The sequence below is a fragment of the Symphalangus syndactylus genome, chromosome 15 (genome assembly GCF_028878055.3).
Source record: "Symphalangus syndactylus isolate Jambi chromosome 15, NHGRI_mSymSyn1-v2.1_pri, whole genome shotgun sequence".
Taxonomy (NCBI): Eukaryota; Metazoa; Chordata; class Mammalia; order Primates; family Hylobatidae; genus Symphalangus; species Symphalangus syndactylus.
Window position 1 is genome coordinate 76782644 of NC_072437.2, and position 18983 is coordinate 76801626.

General features: G+C 38.0%; 1 protein-coding gene across 1 annotated transcript in view; it reads left to right on the plus strand.

Moving 5' to 3' along the window:
- The first annotated feature begins 16642 nt into the window (after positions 1-16642).
- The window catches only part of LOC129463995 (POTE ankyrin domain family member D-like), a 30129-nt gene continuing 27788 nt past the window's right edge, over positions 16643-18983 (plus strand). Inside the window, exons 1-2 of the mRNA XM_055244774.2 lie at positions 16643-16751; positions 18072-18209. The gene's annotated coding sequence lies outside the window, so the exon portion shown is untranslated. The remainder of the gene's footprint in view (positions 16752-18071; positions 18210-18983) is intronic.

The following is an 18983-nucleotide window of genomic DNA, read 5'->3' on the forward strand; positions in this document are numbered from 1 at the left end:
TGAATGCACAGATCAGAAAGAACTTTCGCAGAATGCTTCTGTGTAGTTATTATTTGGAGATATTCCTTTTTCCTCTATAGGCCTCTTAGCACTCCGCATGTCCACTTGCACTTTCTACACAAAGGGTGTTTCAAAACTTCTCAATCAAAAGTACGTTTCACCACTGTTAGTTGATTGCACAGATCATACTGAAGTTTCACAGAATGCTTCTGTGAAGTTTTTATTTGAAGATATTCCTTATTCCAATGTAGGCTACTTAGAGTTCCGAATGTCAACTTGCTGTTTCTACAGAAAGAGTGTTTCAGAACTGCTCAATCAAAAGTAAGGTTCAACTCCATTAGTTGAATGCACAGAACAGAAGGAAGTTTCACAGAATGCATCTCTGTAGTTTTTATTTGAAGATATTCTTTTTTCCGCTCTAGGCCCCTTAGCGCTCTGAATGTCCACTTGCAGTTTCTACAGAAAGAGTGTTTCAGAACTGCGTAACCAAAAGTAAGGCTCATCTCTGTTAGTCGAATTCACACAACTGAAAGAAGTCTCACAGAATGCTTCTGTGCAGTTTTTATAGGAAGATATTTTTTTTTGCCACTATAGGCCCCTTTGCGCTGGTAATGTCCACTTTCCGTTTCTACAGAAAGAGTGTTTCAGAACTGCTCCATCAAAAGTAAGCTTGAACTCTGTTAGTTGAACGCACAGATCAGAAAGAAGTTTCACAAAATGCTTCTCTGTAGTTTTTATTTGAAGATAATACATTTTCCCACTATAGGCCACTTAGCGCTCCGAATGACCACTTGCACTTTCTGCAGGAAGAGTGATTCAGAACTGCTGAATCAAAAGTAAGGTTCAACTCTGTTAATTGAATGCACAGAACAGAAAGAAGTTTCACAGAATTATTCTGTGAAGTTTTTATTTGAAGATATTCGTTTTTCCACTATAGGCCCCTTAGAGCTCCCAATATCCACTTGCAGTTTCTACAGAAAGAGTGTTTCAGAACTGCTCAATCAAAAGTAAAGTTCTGCTCTGTTAGTTGAATGCACAGAACAGAAAGAAATTTCACAGAATGCTTCTGTGTAGTTTTTATTTGAAGATATTCGTTTCTCCACTGTAGGCACTTTAGCGCTCCGATTGTCCACTTGCAGTTACTACAGAAAGAGTGTTTCAGAGCTGCTCAATCAAAAGTAAGGTTCAACTCTGTTACTTGAATGCACAGATCAGAAAGTAGTTTCACAGAATGCTTCTGTGTAGTTTTCCTTTGAAGATATTCGTTTTTCCACTCTAGGCCCCTTAGCGCTCCGAATGCCACAGCAGTTTCTGCAGAAAGAGTGCTTCAGAACTGGTCAATTAAAAGTAAGTTTCATCTCTGTCAATTGAAAGCACAGATCAGAAAGAAGCGTCCCAGAATGCTTCTGTGTAGTTTTTATTTGAAGATATACCTTTTTCCGTTATTGGCCCCTTGCACTCGAAATGTCCACTTGCCGTTTCTACAGAAAGAGTGTTTAAGAACTTCTCAATCAATAGTCAGGTTCAACTCTGTTAGTTGAATGCACACAACAGAAAGAAGGTTCACAGTATGCTTCTGTGTAGTTTTTATTTGAAGATATTCGTTTATCCCCTATAGGCCCCTTAGCGCTCTGAATGACCACGAGCAGTTTCTACAGAAAGAGTGTTTCAGAACTGCTGTATCAAAAGGAAGGTTCTACTCTGTTAGTTCAATGCACAGAACAGAAAGAAGTTCCAAAGATTGCTTCTTTGTAGTTTTTATTTGAAGATAATCCTTTTTCCACTATACACCTTAGCGCTCCGAATTTCCACTTGCAGTTTCTACAGAAAGAGGATTTCAGATCTACTCAATCAGAAGTAAGGTTCAACTATGTTAGTTGAATGCACAGAACAGAAGGAAGTTTCACAGAATGCTTCTGGGTAATTTTTATTTAAAGATATTCCTCTTTCCACTATACGCCCCTTAGCGCTCAGAATGTCCACTTGCAGTTTCCACAGAAAGAGTGTTTCAGAACTGCTCAATCAAAAGTGAGGTTCAACTCTGTGAGTTGAATGCACAGAGCAGAAAGAAGTTTCACAGAATGCTTCTGTGTAGTTTCTATTTGAAGACATTCCTTTTTCCACTATTTGCCCCTTAGCGCTCCGAATGTCCACTTGCAGTTTCTACAGAAAGAGTGTTTCAGAACTGCTCAATCAAAAGTAAGATTCAACTCTGTAAGTTGAATGCACAGAACAGAAAGAAGTTTCACAGAATGCTTCTGTATAGTTATTTGATGACATAACTTTTTCCACTATAGGTTGCTTAGCAATCTCAATGTCCACTAGCAGTTTCTACAGAGAGAGTGTTTCAGAACCGCTCAATCAAAAGTCAGGTTCCACACTGTTAGTTGAATGCACAGATCAGAAAGAACTTTCGCAGAATGCTTCTGTGTAGTTTTTATTTGGAGATATTCCTTTTTCCTCTATAGGCCTCTTAGCACTCCGCATGTCCACTTGCACTTTCTACACAAAGGGTGTTTCAAAACTTCTCAATCAAAAGTACGTTTCACCACTGTTAGTTGATTGCACAGATCATACTGAAGTTTCACAGAATGCTTCTGTGAAGTTTTTATTTGAAGATATTCCTTATTCCAATGTAGGCTACTTAGAGTTCCGAATGTCAACTTGCTGTTTCTACAGAAAGAGTGTTTCAGAACTGCTCAATCAAAAGTAAGGTTCAACTCCATTAGTTGAATGCACAGAACAGAAGGAAGTTTCACAGAATGCATCTCTGTAGTTTTTATTTGAAGATATTCTTTTTTCCGCTCTAGGCCCCTTAGCGCTCTGAATGTCCACTTGCAGTTTCTACAGAAAGAGTGTTTCAGAACTGCGTAACCAAAAGTAAGGCTCATCTCTGTTAGTTGAATTCACACAACTGAAAGAAGTCTCACAGAATGCTTCTGTGCAGTTTTTATAGGAAGATATTTTTTTTTGCCACTATAGGCCCCTTTGCGCTGGTAATGTCCACTTTCCGTTTCTACAGAAAGAGTGTTTCAGAACTGCTCCATCAAAAGTAAGCTTGAACTCTGTTAGTTGAACGCACAGATCAGAAAGAAGTTTCACAAAATGCTTCTCTGTAGTTTTTATTTGAAGATATTACATTTTCCCACTATAGGCCACTTAGCGCTCCGAATGACCACTTGCACTTTCTGCAGGAAGAGTGATTCAGAACTGCTGAATCAAAAGTAAGGTTCAACTCTGTTAATTGAATGCACAGAACAGAAAGAAGTTTCACAGAATTATTCTGTGAAGTTTTTATTTGAAGATATTCGTTTTTCCACTATAGGCCCCTTAGAGCTCCCAATATCCACTTGCAGTTTCTACAGAAAGAGTGTTTCAGAACTGCTCAATCAAAAGTAAAGTTCTGCTCTGTTAGTTGAATGCACAGAACAGAAAGAAATTTCACAGAATGCTTCTGTGTAGTTTTTATTTGAAGATATTCGTTTCTCCACTGTAGGCACTTTAGCGCTCCGATTGTCCACTTGCAGTTACTACAGAAAGAGTGTTTCAGAGCTGCTCAATCAAAAGTAAGGTTCAACTCTGTTACTTGAATGCACAGATCAGAAAGTAGTTTCACAGAATGCTTCTGTGTAGTTTTCCTTTGAAGATATTCGTTTTTCCACTCTAGGCCCCTTAGCGCTCCGAATGCCACAGCAGTTTCTGCAGAAAGAGTGCTTCAGAACTGGTCAATTAAAAGTAAGTTTCATCTCTGTCAATTGAAAGCACAGATCAGAAAGAAGCGTCCCAGAATGCCTCTGTGTAGTTTTTATTTGAAGATATACCTTTTTCCGTTATTGGCCCCTTGCACTCGAAATGTCCACTTGCCGTTTCTACAGAAAGAGTGTTTAAGAACTTCTCAATCAAAAGTCAGGTTCAACTCTGTTAGTTGAATGCACACAACAGAAAGAAGGTTCACAGTATGCTTCTGTGTAGTTTTTATTTGAAGATATTCGTTTATCCCCTATAGGCCCCTTAGCGCTCTGAATGACCACTAGCAGTTTCTACAGAAAGAGTGTTTCAGAACTGCTGTATCAAAAGGAAGGTTCTAATCTGTTAGTTCAATGCACGGAACAGAAAGAAGTTCCAAAGATTGCTTCTTTGTAGTTTTTATTTGAAGATAATCCTTTTTCCACTATACACCTTAGCGCTCCGAATTTCCACTTGCAGTTTCTACAGAAAGAGGATTTCAGATCTACTCAATCAGAAGTAAGGTTCAACTATGTTAGTTGAATGCACAGAACAGAAAGAAGTTTCACAGAATGCTTCTGGGTAATTTTTATTTAAAGACATTCCTTTTTCCACTATTTGCCCCTTAGCGCTCCGAATGTCCACTTGCAGTTTCTACAGAAAGAGTGTTTCAGAACTGCTCAATCAAAAGTAAGATTCAACTCTGTGAGTTGAATGCACAGAACAGAAAGAAGTTTCACAGAATGCTTCTGTATAGTTATTTGATGACATAACTTTTTCCACTATAGGTTGCTTAGCCATCTCAATGTCCACTAGCAGTTTCTACAGAGAGAGTGTTTCAGAACCGCTCAATCAAAAGTCAGGTTCCACACTGTTAGTTGAATGCACAGATCAGAAAGAACTTTCGCAGAATGCTTCTGTGTAGTTTTTATTTGGAGATATTCCTTTTTCCTCTATAGGCCTCTTAGCACTCCGCATGTCCACTTGCACTTTCTACACAAAGGGTGTTTCAAAACTTCTCAATCAAAAGTACGTTTCACCTCTGTTAGTTGATTGCACAGATCATACTGAAGTTTCACAGAATGCTTCTGTGAAGTTTTTATTTGAAGATATTCCTTATTCCAATGTAGGCTACTTAGAGTTCCGAATGTCAACTTGCTGTTTCTACAGAAAGAGTGTTTCAGAACTGCTCAATCAAAAGTAAGGTTCAACTCCATTAGTTGAATGCACAGAACAGAAGGAAGTTTCACAGAATGCATCTCTGTAGTTTTTATTTGAAGATATTCTTTTTTCCGCTCTAGGCCCCTTAGCGCTCTGAATGTCCACTTGCAGTTTCTACAGAAAGAGTGTTTCAGAACTGCGTAACCAAAAGTAAGGCTCATCTCTGTTAGTTGAATTCACACAACTGAAAGAAGTCTCACAGAATGCTTCTGTGCAGTTTTTATAGGAAGATATTTTTTTTTGCCACTATAGGCCCCTTAGCGCTGGTATTGTCCACTTTCTGTTTCTACAGAAAGAGTGTTTCAGAACTGCTCCATCAAAAGTAAGCTTGAACTCTGTTAGTTGAACGCACAGATCAGAAAGAAGTTTCACAAAATGCTTCTCTGTAGTTTTTATTTGAAGATATTACATTTTCCCACTATAGGCCACTTAGCGCTCCGAATGACCACTTGCACTTTCTGCAGGAAGAGTGATTCAGAACTGCTGAATCAAAAGTAAGGTTCAACTCTGTTAATTGAATGCACAGAACAGAAAGAAGTTTCACAGAATTATTCTGTGAAGTTTTTATTTGAAGATATTCGTTTTTCCACTATAGGCCCCTTAGAGCTCCCAATATCCACTTGCAGTTTCTACAGAAAGAGTGTTTCAGAACTGCTCAATCAAAAGTAAAGTTCTGCTCTGTTAGTTGAATGCACAGAACAGAAAGAAATTTCACAGAATGCTTCTGTGTAGTTTTTATTTGAAGATATTCGTTTCTCCACTGTAGGCACTTTAGCGCTCCGATTGTCCACTTGCAGTTACTACAGAAAGAGTGTTTCAGAGCTGCTCAATCAAAAGTAAGGTTCAACTCTGTTACTTGAATGCACAGATCAGAAAGTAGTTTCACAGAATGCTTCTGTGTAGTTTTCCTTTGAAGATATTCGTTTTTCCACTCTAGGCCCCTTAGCGCTCCGAATGCCACAGCAGTTTCTGCAGAAAGAGTGCTTCAGAACTGGTCAATTAAAAGTAAGTTTCATCTCTGTCAATTGAAAGCACAGATCAGAAAGAAGCTTCCCAGAATGCTTCTGTGTAGTTTTTATTTGAAGATATACCTTTTTCCGTTATTGGCCCCTTGCGCTCGAAATGTCCACTTGCCGTTTCTACAGAAAGAGTGTTTAAGAACTTCTCAATCAAAAGTCAGGTTCAACTCTGTTAGTTGAATGCACACAACAGAAAGAAGGTTCACAGTATGCTTCTGTGTACTTTTTATTTGAAGATATTCGTTTATCCCCTATAGGCCACTTAGCGCTCTGAATGACCACGAGCAGTTTCTACAGAAAGAGTGTTTCAGAACTGCTGTATCAAAAGGAAGGTTCTACTCTGTTAGTTCAATGCACGGAACAGAAAGAAGTTCCAAAGATTGCTTCTTTGTAGTTTTTATTTGAAGATAATCCTTTTTCCACTATACACCTTAGCGCTCCGAATTTCCACTTGCAGTTTCTACAGAAAGAGGATTTCAGATCTACTCAATCAGAAGTAAGGTTCAACTATGTTAGTTGAATGCACAGAACAGAAAGAAGTTTCACAGAATGCGTCTGGGTAATTTTTATTTAAAGATATTCCTCTTTCCACTATACGCCCCTTAGCGCTCAGAATGTCCACTTGCAGTTTCCACAGAAAGAGTGTTTCAGAACTGCTCAATCAAAAGTGAGGTTCAACTCTGTGAGTTGAATGCACAGAACAGAAAGAAGTTTCACAGAATGCTTCTGTGTAGTTTTTATTTGAAGATATTCCTTTTTCCACTATTTGCCCCTTAGCGCTCGGAATGTCCACTTGCAGTTTCTACAGAAAGAGTGTTTCAGAACTGCTCAATGAAAAGTAAGATTCAACTCTGTGAGTTGAATGCACAGAACAGAAAGAAGTTTCACAGAATGCTTCTGTATAGTTATTTGATGACATAACTTTTTCCACTATAGGTTGCTTAGCCATCTCAATGTCCACTAGCAGTTTCTACAGAGAGAGTGTTTCAGAACCGCTCAATCAAAAGTCAGGTTCCACACTGTTAGTTGAATGCACAGATCAGAAAGAACTTTCGCAGAATGCTTCTGTGTAGTTTTTATTTGGAGATATTCCTTTTTCCTCTATAGGCCTCTTAGCACTCCAAATGTCCACTTGCACTTTCTACACAAAGGGTGTTTCAAAACTTCTCAATCAAAAGTGCGTTTCACCTCTGTTAGTTGATTGCACAGATCATACTGAAGTTTCACAGAATGCTTCTGTGAAGTTTTTATTTGAAGATATTCCTTATTCCAATATAGGCTACTTAGAGTTCCGAATGTCAACTTGCTGTTTCTACAGAAAGAGTGTTTCAGAACTGCTCAATCAAAAGTAAGGTTCAACTCCATTAGTTGAATGCACAGAACAGAAGGAAGTTTCACAGAATGCATCTCTGTAGTTTTTATTTGAAGATATTCTTTTTTCCGCTCTAGGCCCCTTAGCGCTCTGAATGTCCACTTGCAGTTTCTACAGAAAGAGTGTTTCAGAACTGCGTAACCAAAAGTAAGGCTCATCTCTGTTAGTCGAATTCACACAACTGAAAGAAGTCTCACAGAATGCTTCTGTGCAGTTTTTATAGGAAGATATTTTTTTTTGCCACTATAGGCCCCTTTGCGCTGGTAATGTCCACTTTCCGTTTCTACAGAAAGAGTGTTTCAGAACTGCTCCATCAAAAGTAAGCTTGAACTCTGTTAGTTGAACGCACAGATCAGAAAGAAGTTTCACAAAATGCTTCTCTGTAGTTTTTATTTGAAGATAATACATTTTCCCACTATAGGCCACTTAGCGCTCCGAATGACCACTTGCACTTTCTGCAGGAAGAGTGATTCAGAACTGCTGTATCAAAAGGAAGGTACTACTCTGTTAGTTCAATGCACAGAACAGAAAGAAGTTCCAAAGATTGCTTCTTTGTAGTTTTTATTTGAAGATAATCCTTTTTCCACTATACACCTTAGCGCTCCGAATTTCCACTTGCAGTTTCTACAGAAAGAGGATTTCAGATCTACTCAATCAGAAGTAAGGTTCAACTATGTTAGTTGAATGCACAGAACAGAAAGAAGTTTCACAGAATGCTTCTGGGTAATTTTTATTTAAAGATATTCCTCTTTCCACTATACGCCCCTTAGCGCTCAGAATGTCCACTTGCAGTTTCCACAGAAAGAGTGTTTCAGAACTGCTCAATCAAAAGTGAGGTTCAACTCTGTGAGTTGAATGCACAGAACAGAAAGAAGTTTCACAGAATGCTTCTGTGTAGTTTTTATTTGAAGATATTCCTTTTTCCACTATTTGCCCCTTAGCGCTCCGAATGTCCACTTGCAGTTTCTACAGAAAGAGTGTTTCAGAACTGCTCAATCAAAAGTAAGATTCAACTCTGTGAGTTGAATGCACAGAACAGAAAGAAGTTTCACAGAATGCTTCTGTATAGTTATTTGATGACATAACTTTTTCCACTATAGGTTGCTTAGCCATCTCAATGTCCACTAGCAGTTTCTACAGAGAGAGTGTTTCAGAACCGCTCAATCAAAAGTCAGGTTGCACACTGTTAGTTGAATGCACAGATCAGAAAGAACTTTCGCAGAATGCTTCTGTGTAGTTTTTATTTGGAGATATTCCTTTTTCCTCTATAGGCCTCTTAGCACTCCGAATGTCCACTTGCACTTTCTACACAAAGGGTGTTTCAAAACTTCTCAATCAAAAGTACGTTTCACCTCTGTTAGTTGATTGCACAGATCATACTGAAGTTTCACAGAATGCTTCTTTGAAGTTTTTATTTGAAGATATTCCTTATTCCAATGTAGGCTACTTAGAGTTCCGAATGTCAACTTGCTGTTTCTACAGAAAGAGTGTTTCAGAACTGCTCAATCAAAAGTAAGGTTCAACTCCATTAGTTGAATGCACAGAACAGAAGGAAGTTTCACAGAATGCATCTCTGTAGTTTTTATTTGCAGATATTCTTTTTTCCGCTATAGGCCCCTTAGCGCTCTAAATGTCCCCTTGCAGTTTCTACAGAAAGAGTGTTTCAGAACTGCGTAACCAAAAGTAAGGCTCATCTCTGTTAGTTGAATTCACACAACTGAAAGAAGTCTCACAGAATGCTTCTGTGCAGTTTTTATATGAAGATATTTTTTTTTTCCACTATAGGCCCCTTAGCGCTGGTAATGTCCACTTTCCGTTTCTACAGAAAGAGTGTTTCAGAACTGCTCCATCAAAAGTAAGCTTGAACTCTGTTAGTTGAACGCACAGATCAGAAAGAAGTTTCACAAAATGCTTCTCTGTAGTTTTTATTTGAAGATATTACATTTTCCCACTAGAGGCCACTTAGCGCTCCGAATGACCCCTTGCTCTTTCTGCAGGAAGAGTGATTCAGAACTGCTGAATCAAAAGTAAGGTTCAACTCTGTTAATTGAATGCACAGAACAGAAAGAAGTTTCACAGAATTATTCTGTGAAGTTTTTATTTGAAGATATTCGTTTTTCCACTATAGTCCCCTTAGAGCTCCCAATATCCACTTGCAGTTTCTACAGAAAGAGTGTTTCAGAACTGCTGTATCAAAAGGAAGGTTCTACTCTGTTAGTTCAATGCACAGAACAGAAAGAAGTTCCAAAGATTGCTTCTTTGTAGTTTTTATTTGAAGATAATCCTTTTTCCTCTATACACCTTAGCGCTCCGAATTTCCACTTGCAGTTTCTACAGAAAGAGGATTTCAGATCTACTCAATCAGAAGTAAGGTTCAACTATGTTAGTTGAATGCACAGAACAGAAAGAAGTTTCACAGAATGCTTCTGGGTAATTTTTATTTAAAGATATTCCTCTTTCCACTATACGCCCCTTAGCGCTCAGAATGTCCACTTGCAGTTTCCACAGAAAGAGTGTTTCAGAACTGCTCAATCAAAAGTGAGGTTCAACTCTGTGAGTTGAATGCACAGAACAGAAAGAAGTTTCACAGAATGCTTCTGTGTAATTTTTATTTGAAGATATTTCATTTTCCACTATACTCCTCTAAGCGCTCGGCTTGTCCACCTGCAATTACTAGAGAGAGAGTGTTTCAGAAGTTCTCCCTCATAAATAAGGTTGAACTCTGTTGGTGGAATGCACAGAATAGAAAGAAATTTCACAGAATGCTTCTGTGTAGTTTTTATTTGAAGGTATTGCTTTTACCACTATAGGCCCCTTAGCTCTCAGAATGTCCACTTGCGGTTTCTAAAGAAAGAATATTTCAGAACTGCTCAATCAAAAGTATGGTTCAACTCTTTTAGTTGAATGCACAGAAGAGAAAGAAGTTTCACAGAATGCTTCTGGGTCCTTTTTATTTGAAGATATCGGTTTTCCCACTGTAGAGCCCTTAGTGCTCCGAATATCCACTTTCAGTTTCTACAGAAAGTGTTTCAGAACTGCTCAATCAAAGGTAAAGTTCAACTCTGTTAGTTGAATGCACAGAAAAGAAAATTATTTCACAGAATGCTTCTGTGTAGTTTTTTTAAAGATAGTTCTTATTCCACTGTAGGCAAATTAGCGCTCCGTATATCCACCTGCAGTTTCTACAGAGAGAGTGTTTCAGAAATGCTCAATGAAAAGTAATGTTTAACTCTGTTAGTTGAAAGCAGAGAACCGAAAGAAGTTTCACAGAATGCTTCTGTGTAGTTTTTATTTGAGGATATTCCTTTTTCCACTGTAGGCCCGTAAGGGCTCCGATTGTCCACCTGCAGTTTCTACAGAGAGTGATTCAGAATTGCTCAATCAAAAGTAAGGTTCAACTCACTTGACTGCACAGAACAGAAAGAAGTTTCACAGTATGCTTCTGTGTAGTTTTTATTTGAAGATATTTCTTTTTCCACTGTAGGACTCTAAGCGCTCTGAGTGTCCACTTGCAGTTACTACAGAGAGAGTGTTTAAGAAGTTCTCCCTCAAAAGTAAGGTTGAACTCTATTGGTGGAATGCACAGAACAGAAAGAAGTGTCACAGAATGCTTCTGTGTAGTTTTTATTTGAAGATATTCCTTTTTCCACTCTAGGCCCCTTAGCTCTCAGAATGTCCACGTGCAGTTTCTACAGAAAGAGTGTTTCAGAACTGTTCAATCAAAAGTAAGGTTGAACTCTGTCTGTTGAACGCAGAGGACAGAAAGAAGTTTAACAGAATCCTTCTGGGTACTTTTTATTTGAAGATATTCCTTTTTCCTCTATAGTCCCCTTAGCCCTCAGAATGTCCACTTGCAGTTTCTACAGAAAGCGTGTTTCAGAACTGCTCAATCCAAAGTAAGGTTCCGCTCTGTTAGTTGAATGCACAGAACAGAAGGAAGTTTCAGAGAATGCTTCTGTGTAGTTTTTATTTGAAGATATTCGTTTTCCCACTGTAGAACCCTTAGTGCTCCGAATGTCCACTTGCAGTTGCTACAGAGAGAGTGTTTCAGAACTGCTCCATCAAAGGTAATGTTCAACTCTGTTAGTTGAAAGCACAGAACAGAAAATTGTTTCACAGAATGCTTCTGTGTAGTTTTTATTTGAAGATACTTGTTTTTCCACTGTAGGCACCTTAGCGCTCCGTATATCCACCTTCAGTCTCTACAGAGAGAGTGTTTCAGAACTGCTCAATGAAAAGCAATGTTTAATTCTGTTAGTTGAATGCACTGAAAAGAAAGAAGTTTCACAGAATGCTTCTGTGTAGTTTTTTTTGAAGATATACCTTTGTCCACTATAGGACCCTGAGTGCTCCGAATGACCACTTGCATTTTCTACAGAAACAGTGTTTCAGAAATGCTCAAAAGTAAGGTTCAAACCTGTTAGTGGAATGCAGAGAATAGAAAGCAGTTTCACAGACTACTTCTGTGCAGTTTTGATTTGATGATATTCCTTTTTCCACTATTGGCCCTTTAGCGCACCGAATTTCCTCTTACAGTTTTTACAGAAAGAGTGTTTCAGAACTGCTCAAAGTACGGTTCAACTCTGTTAGTTCAATGCACAGAACAGAAAGTAGTTTCACAGAATGCTTCTGTGTAGATTTTATTAGAAGATATTCCCTTTTCCACTAGAGGCCCCTTAGTGCTCGCTATGTCCATTTGCAGTTTCTAAAGAAAGAGTGTTTCAGAACTGCTGAATCAAAAGTAAGGTTCAACTCTGTTAGTTGAAGGCATAGAACAGAAAGGAGTTTCACAGAACGCTTCTGTGTATTTTTTATTTGTGGATATTCCTTTATCCACTAGAGGCCCCTAAGCGCTCCGAATGTCCACTTGCAGTTTCTACAGAGAGAGTGTTTCAGAACTGCTCATTCAAAAGTAAGGTTCAACTCTGTTAGTTGACTGCACAGAACAGAAAGAAGTTATACAGAATGTTTCTGTGTAGTTTTTATTTGAAGATATTTCTTTTTCCTCTATAGGCCTCTAAGCGCTCTGAATGTCCACTTGCAGTTTCTACAGAGAGAGTGTTTCAGAACTGCTCATTCAAAAGTAAGGTTCTACTCTGTTAGTTGACTGCACAGAACAGAAAGAAGTTATACAGAATGTTTCTGTGTAGTTTTTATTTGAAGATATTTCTTTTTCCTCTATAGGCCTCTAAGCGCTCTGAATGTCCACTTGCAGTTACTAGAGAGAGAGTGTTTCAGAAGTTCTCCCTCAAAAGTAAGGTTGAACTCTGTTGGTGGAATGCACAGAACAGAAAGTAGTTTCACAGAATGCTTCTGTGTAGTTTTTATTTGAAGATATTTCTTTTTCCTCTATAGGCGTCTAAGCGCTCTGAATGTCCACTTGCAGTTTCTACAGAAAGCGTGTTTCAGGACTGCTCAATCAAAAGTAAGGTTCAACTGTGTTAGTTGAATGCACAGAACAGAAGGAAGTTTCACAGAATGCTTCTGTGTAGTTTTTATTGGAAGATATTCCCTTTTCCACTGTAGGCACCTTTGGGCTCCTTATGTCCACTTGCAGTTTCTAAAGAAAGAGTGTTTCAGAAGTGCTAAATCAAAAGTAAGGTTCAACTCTGTTTGTTGAATGCACAGAAGAGAAAGAAGTTTCACAGAATGCTTCTGTGTAGTTTCAATTTGAAGATATTCGTTTTCCCACTATAGAATCCTTAGCGCTCCGAATGTCCACATGCAGTATGTACAGAAAGAGTGTTTCAGAACTGCTACATCAAAAGTAAGGTTCAACTCTGTTAGTTGAAGACACAGAACAGAAAGAAGTTTCACAGAATGCTTCTGTGTATTTTTTATTTGAAGATATTCCTTTTTCCAGGGTAGGCTCCTTAGCGCTCCGAATTTCCACTATCAGTTTCTACAGAAAGAGTGTTTCAGAACTGCTCAATCATAGGTAAGGTTCACCTCTGTTAGTTGAATGCACAGAAGAGAAAGTAGTTTCACAGAATGCTTCTGTGTAGTTTTTATTGGAAGATATTCCCTTTTCCACTATATACCCCTTTGCCGTCTTTATGTCCACTTGCAGTTCCTAAGAAAGAGTGTTTGGGAACTGCTCAATCACAAGTAAGGATCAACTCTGTTAGTTGAATGCACAGAACAGAAAGAAGTTTAACAGAATGATTCTGGGTACTTTTTATTTGAAGATATTCCTTTTTCCACTATAGTCTCCTTAGCCCTCAGAATGTCCACTTGCAGTTTCTACAGAAAGCGTGTTTCAGAACTGCTCAATCCAAAATAAGAGTTTTTATTTAAAGATATTCCTTTCCCCTCTGTAGAACAGTTAGCGCTCGGAATATCCACTTGACGTTTCTACAGAAAGAGTGTTTCAGAACTGCTCCATCAAAAGTAATGTTGAACTCTGTTAGTTGAAGGCACAGAACGGAAAGAAGTTTCACAAAATGCTTCTGTGTAGTTTTTATTTTTAAGAAATTTCTTTTTCCACTGTTGGCCGCTTAGCGCTCCGAATGTCCCCTTGCGGTTTCTTCATAAGGAGGGTTTCAAAACTGCTCAATCAAAAGTAAGGTTCAACTTTGTTAGTTGAATGCACAGAGCAGAAAGAAGTTTAACAGAATGCTTCTGTGTACTTTTTATTTGAAGATATTCCTTTTTCTCTTAGCACTCACAATGTCCACTTGCACTTTTTACAGAAAGCGTGTTTCAGAGCTGCTCAATCAAAAGTAGGGCTCAACGCTGTTGTTTGAATGCACAGAACAGAAGGAAGTTTCACAGAATGCTTCTGTGCAGTTTTTATTGGAAGATATACCCTTTTCCACCAAAGGCCCCTTAGTGCTCCGTATGTCCACTTGCAGTTTCTAATGAAAGGGTGTTTGAGAACTGCTCAATCAAAAGCAAGGGTCAACTCCGTTAGTTGAATGCACAGAAGAGAAAGAAGTTTCACAGAATGCTTCTGTGTAGTTTCTATTTGATGATATTCGTTTTCCCACTATAGAATCCTTAGCGCTCCGAATGTCCACCTTCAGTATCTACAGAAAGAGTGTTTCCGAACTGCTCCATCAAAAGTAAAGTTCAACTCTGTTAGTTGAATGCACAGAACACAGTGTGTGTGTTGTTGTTGTTGTTCATTCATATGTTTCCTTTTTATGGTGAGACAAGGTTCTTTTCCATTTTAGAGAATGACAGTTTTCAGTTTGGGAGAGGGAGTTAGTCGGTTGTAAACTGCCTAGAGATCAATTTTAGGAGGCCTCTGAGGAGACAGATTGTCAGTGAATATGTGGTAATGTAGTGGGAAACCCTTGAGCAGAAAGAATAACAAGTAATTAACTGACTTAGTATCCTATTCTGGTAGAAATGGCCAATTACAATCTCAAATCTGCTTTCAATTCTAGAATGTCTTGATGGGAAGGTGGGAGACAACGGGATTATAAGTAACAAGATCAGGCTGGATTTTGAGTTTACTAGACCGTTTTCTACTCTTACCAGGGAAAATTATGTGGTGTTTTCATCAAATGAGTCTCTCTCCTGCTCTTTCCTCTTTTTGGCCAAATCCTCAAATGATAAAGGGAATTGTTTATGTGGATGAAAAAATGAGACTGAAGTAATTGTCTATTACACTAGCTTCCAGCTCGAGTTGTGCATTCCAGTTACCTCAGGAAAATTTTTAAATAATCTGCAAGTCTAGGCTTTCCTCTGAAGATTTTTGCAGAGTAAGTCTAATAAAGCTTGCATATTGTATGCTTAAAAATATTTCCTTGAAGCCAGGCATGGTGGTGCAAGGCTGTAGTCCCAGCTGTTAGGGAGGCTGAGGTTGGAGGATTGCTTGAGCTTAGGAGTTTGAGTCTAGCCTGGTCAACATAATGAGACCCTGCCTCTAGCAACAACAACAACAACAACTACCACAAATTTCTCAAAATCCAGATACACTCCTGCTTAAGAACCACTGAATACATAAGTATAATATGTAAATTCCCATGTCTCAGAAAGTTAAGATACTTCTAGAAGAGTTGGAGTTGGATATGTGCTAATTCCTTTAAATCTTTCCTTTCCAATAACATTAATCTAAATTTTTTGTTTTGTTTTTGAGATGGGGTCTCACTCTCTTCCCCAGGCTGGAGTGCAGCAGTGCAATCACAGCTCACCATAGCCTTGACATCCCTAAGCTCAGGTGGTCCTCCAATCTCAGTTTTTGTATTTTTTTTTAGTAGAGATGAGGTTTTTGCCATGTTTCTCAGGCTGATCTTGAATTCCTGGGCTCAAGTGAATCACCCACAGCCTCCCAAAATGCTAGGATTACAGGTGTGAGCCACCATTCCTGGCCTAGTCTGACTTACCTCTGTCATTGAGACATTAAATTGAATATTATTGGCACTCTCTGTCAGCTTACAGAATAATACCTTTTCCTTTCTACCATCAGTTATTCACTGCTATTCACAAGGTCTTTAGAAATTTGCAGTGAATATTCTTTCAATAAGTAGACGATGGCCCTCTCAGGACTTTGTGTCCCTTTGTTCAATCATTCAAGTGCTTATTCATTGTTAAGAGCAGAGTTTTCTGAATTAGAATTGTAGCAAATTCTAAACCTTTTTTGTCAATTGAAGCTGTATTATGGACTATCCAGTATGTCTCTTAAGTTTGTAGAGCTTTGGCTTAATCAGGATGGCAGGTTTAAACACTAAAAACCATGGAGTTATTAAGAATACAGATTGGAATTCTGTTAGTTTCAGTAAGCATATGAACTGATTATCTAGTTAACAATCTGGAAAAATTAAATACAAATAGATTTTAAATGAATAAATGTTGGAAAAATTCTTGAAATGGGCAGTATGAGTATTAATAGCAATTTTTATTGCACGTGGGAGCTTGAACTTTTGGTAAAACATGTGAAACTAAAGAAATATATTACATGCAAATTCTTGCTTTATACACAAAAATTTTGTCTTAGGGTTGGATAATATAGAGATAAAAGATACAGCCCCTGCCCTCAAGAAGCTCTTTAAGTGAAAAAATTATCATCCAAAACTACCATGCAAAATGCTGGTTTAGAAGCAAAGAGTCTTGGAAACAGTAAATATTTAAAGTGAATTTTTGAGATGATCAGAGTTAATGTGGTGAGGCAGAGAAGGGATGTTTCCAAGTGAAGGAGCAGCATGTGGGAAAGTACAGAAGAGTGAGAAGGAGGAGACTACATTTTATTTACTTTCTATGAGTGTAAGTCCATAGGATCTTATATAAAGCTTCCAATTCAGTTGAGAAATACATAATTTTTTGAATTACATATTGTTTTTGTTTTATATTGTTTTGCAGTGTGGCCTCACATCACTTTTGCTTGGCGTACATGAACAAAACCAGCGAGTGGTGAAATTTTTAATCAAGAAAAAAGCTAATTTAAATGCACTTGATAGATTCGGAGGGTATAGTTATGTCTTTTAATCTGTGTGTTGTTCTAGATTGATAGCAGTCACTCAAGTCATAAATAATAAATTAATAAGATTGTACTTATTGGGACATAGTGATCAGTATCAACACAAATCAGTTAAGTAGAAAAGCAATTATTTGGACTGGGCAACATAAAGAACTGTTTTATTAGGATTCATCTTCTCTTATTATATTGACTGATGTTATTTGTTGTATGACGTTTTTGGTTACGTGATCTTATGTTAGCTAAAGCGATTTCATAATAATTTTATGAAGTTTGAAATTTAACTTTGTTTAATGTATGACTCAGTATTGAACTTCTTAACCCTTTCTAGTAGTTTTTAACCTTTGTATCTTATATGCCTTTCCACTAAATATGCTGTATTAAACATAAATAGGAGTTGAAAATCCTTTTGTCTTTCAAATGACTCTGCTTTAAGTTGCTTTCTTTGAAGAATATTAATGTTAGCATATCCCTACATGAAAATTAATTGCTATTCCCACATACTGTGGGTTCAACAGCTTTTTTCCTTTTTTATTTCCAGTGCATTTGATGTTTTATTTTTAGTTGGTATGGAGAGAGGGAATGAAGATAGTTTTAAGTGGATACACTTTTCCCTTAATGAAGGCAAGCCGTAGATGGGTGATAAAGAGAAAAGAGCTAGGCTTTGGATTCACACAAGACTGGATTTAATTCCTAACTTTCTTACTTGCTAGGTGTGTGACAGTGGGAATGTTATTTACCACCCCATATGTGAAAAGTAGGAGAATATATCCTTCAAAGTTGGCTGTGCATAAGCAAGAAAGATATATGTGGCATTTAATTCAGTGCCTAGCACATGCTTATTGGCATCATTAACTGAAACTCCTGTGACTACTATTCTTACCATTATTATTAATATTACTGCTTTCAGCATGCAGAGAGCTCTTATTTATCTTACCCCCTAGCTAATTTTCTATTACAGCATATCAGTCTAGGGAGGCTGTGATGAAATCTTCACTTAAATCTTTGTCCACTTCAGATAAGTGGCCCTAGCTTTGTTTCTTGCCCATCAAAGCACTTCAAATTAGTAGCTTCTACTATGCAATACCCCACTGAGATAAGAGGTTTCCTTTTTTTGTCCCTTCCTTTTAACCTTGGTGGTATTTTACAAAGATGAATTCTTGAGCACCCAAGATGCTTATGTCTTTTAGTGCATGTAAATGTTTGATTCTGCATGGACAGGCAAGATGTTAAATTGGTAAAGTATATCAAATTAGCTTTTAAAATAACTTTATTGCAGTTGCTAAGGGAGAAATTGTCTCTGTCATTTTAGAACTGCCCTCATACTTGCTGCATGTTGTGGATCAGCAAGTATTGTCAGCCTTCTACCTGCACAAAATATTGATGTATCTTCTCAAGATCTATCTGGACAGACGGCCAGAGAGTATGCTGTTTCTAGTCATCATAATGTGTGTTTACATTAAAAGGCTAGTTAATGCTAAACTGAGGTTTAAAATTATTATAACAATCGCATCTTACATATCAGGTGAGATGTCATAGTTTGGTTCAAGTAGTTTTAGAGTGGCAATGAGTTAGTCCCCTGCATCAGCCAGAAATCAGACAAAAAGCAAGACAAATTAGAAGTACCAATGGGTGCAAGATTCTTTACCTCAGGACTTTTAAGACCTTTATCCTTAGAGATCCCAATATTGTTCATTTCATCCAAGTATAACACCTATGCATGGGATAAAAAAGAGTGTCACATCTTTGATTTTTCTGATTAGTTATTTGGGTCTTGAAATGTCCAGTTCAGCAGAAAGTCTTGTACTGTCTTCTGGGGACTATCTCCTACATACTCCTTGAATTTTTCAAGAACTGAAGAGGTTCACTAAATCCAACGAAGACAGTCCCTTTTATCAAGTCAGAAGGAGGAGAAAAAAAAGGACATTCCAATCATTCTGTTGTTTCCGTTGTTTCTGTTGCTGCATTGTTGCCACTCAAACTGGTCCTGCTTCCTGGTAATTGTTGACCTTTGACACCAAGATGCCCTTACTGATTCAGATCCCTCAAGTCTTCATGGCGATTCATAAAGTGACTTTGAAGTTACAACATTTTTTACTTCCCTTACCTATGCTTATATGCTCAGCCATTTTTCCCAAAGCACCAGCACCCTTCTCTGGCCGCTGGGCATCCTGACTTTATCCGCATACAAAGTGAGCAAATTGACCCTTCCTCTCCTATTCAG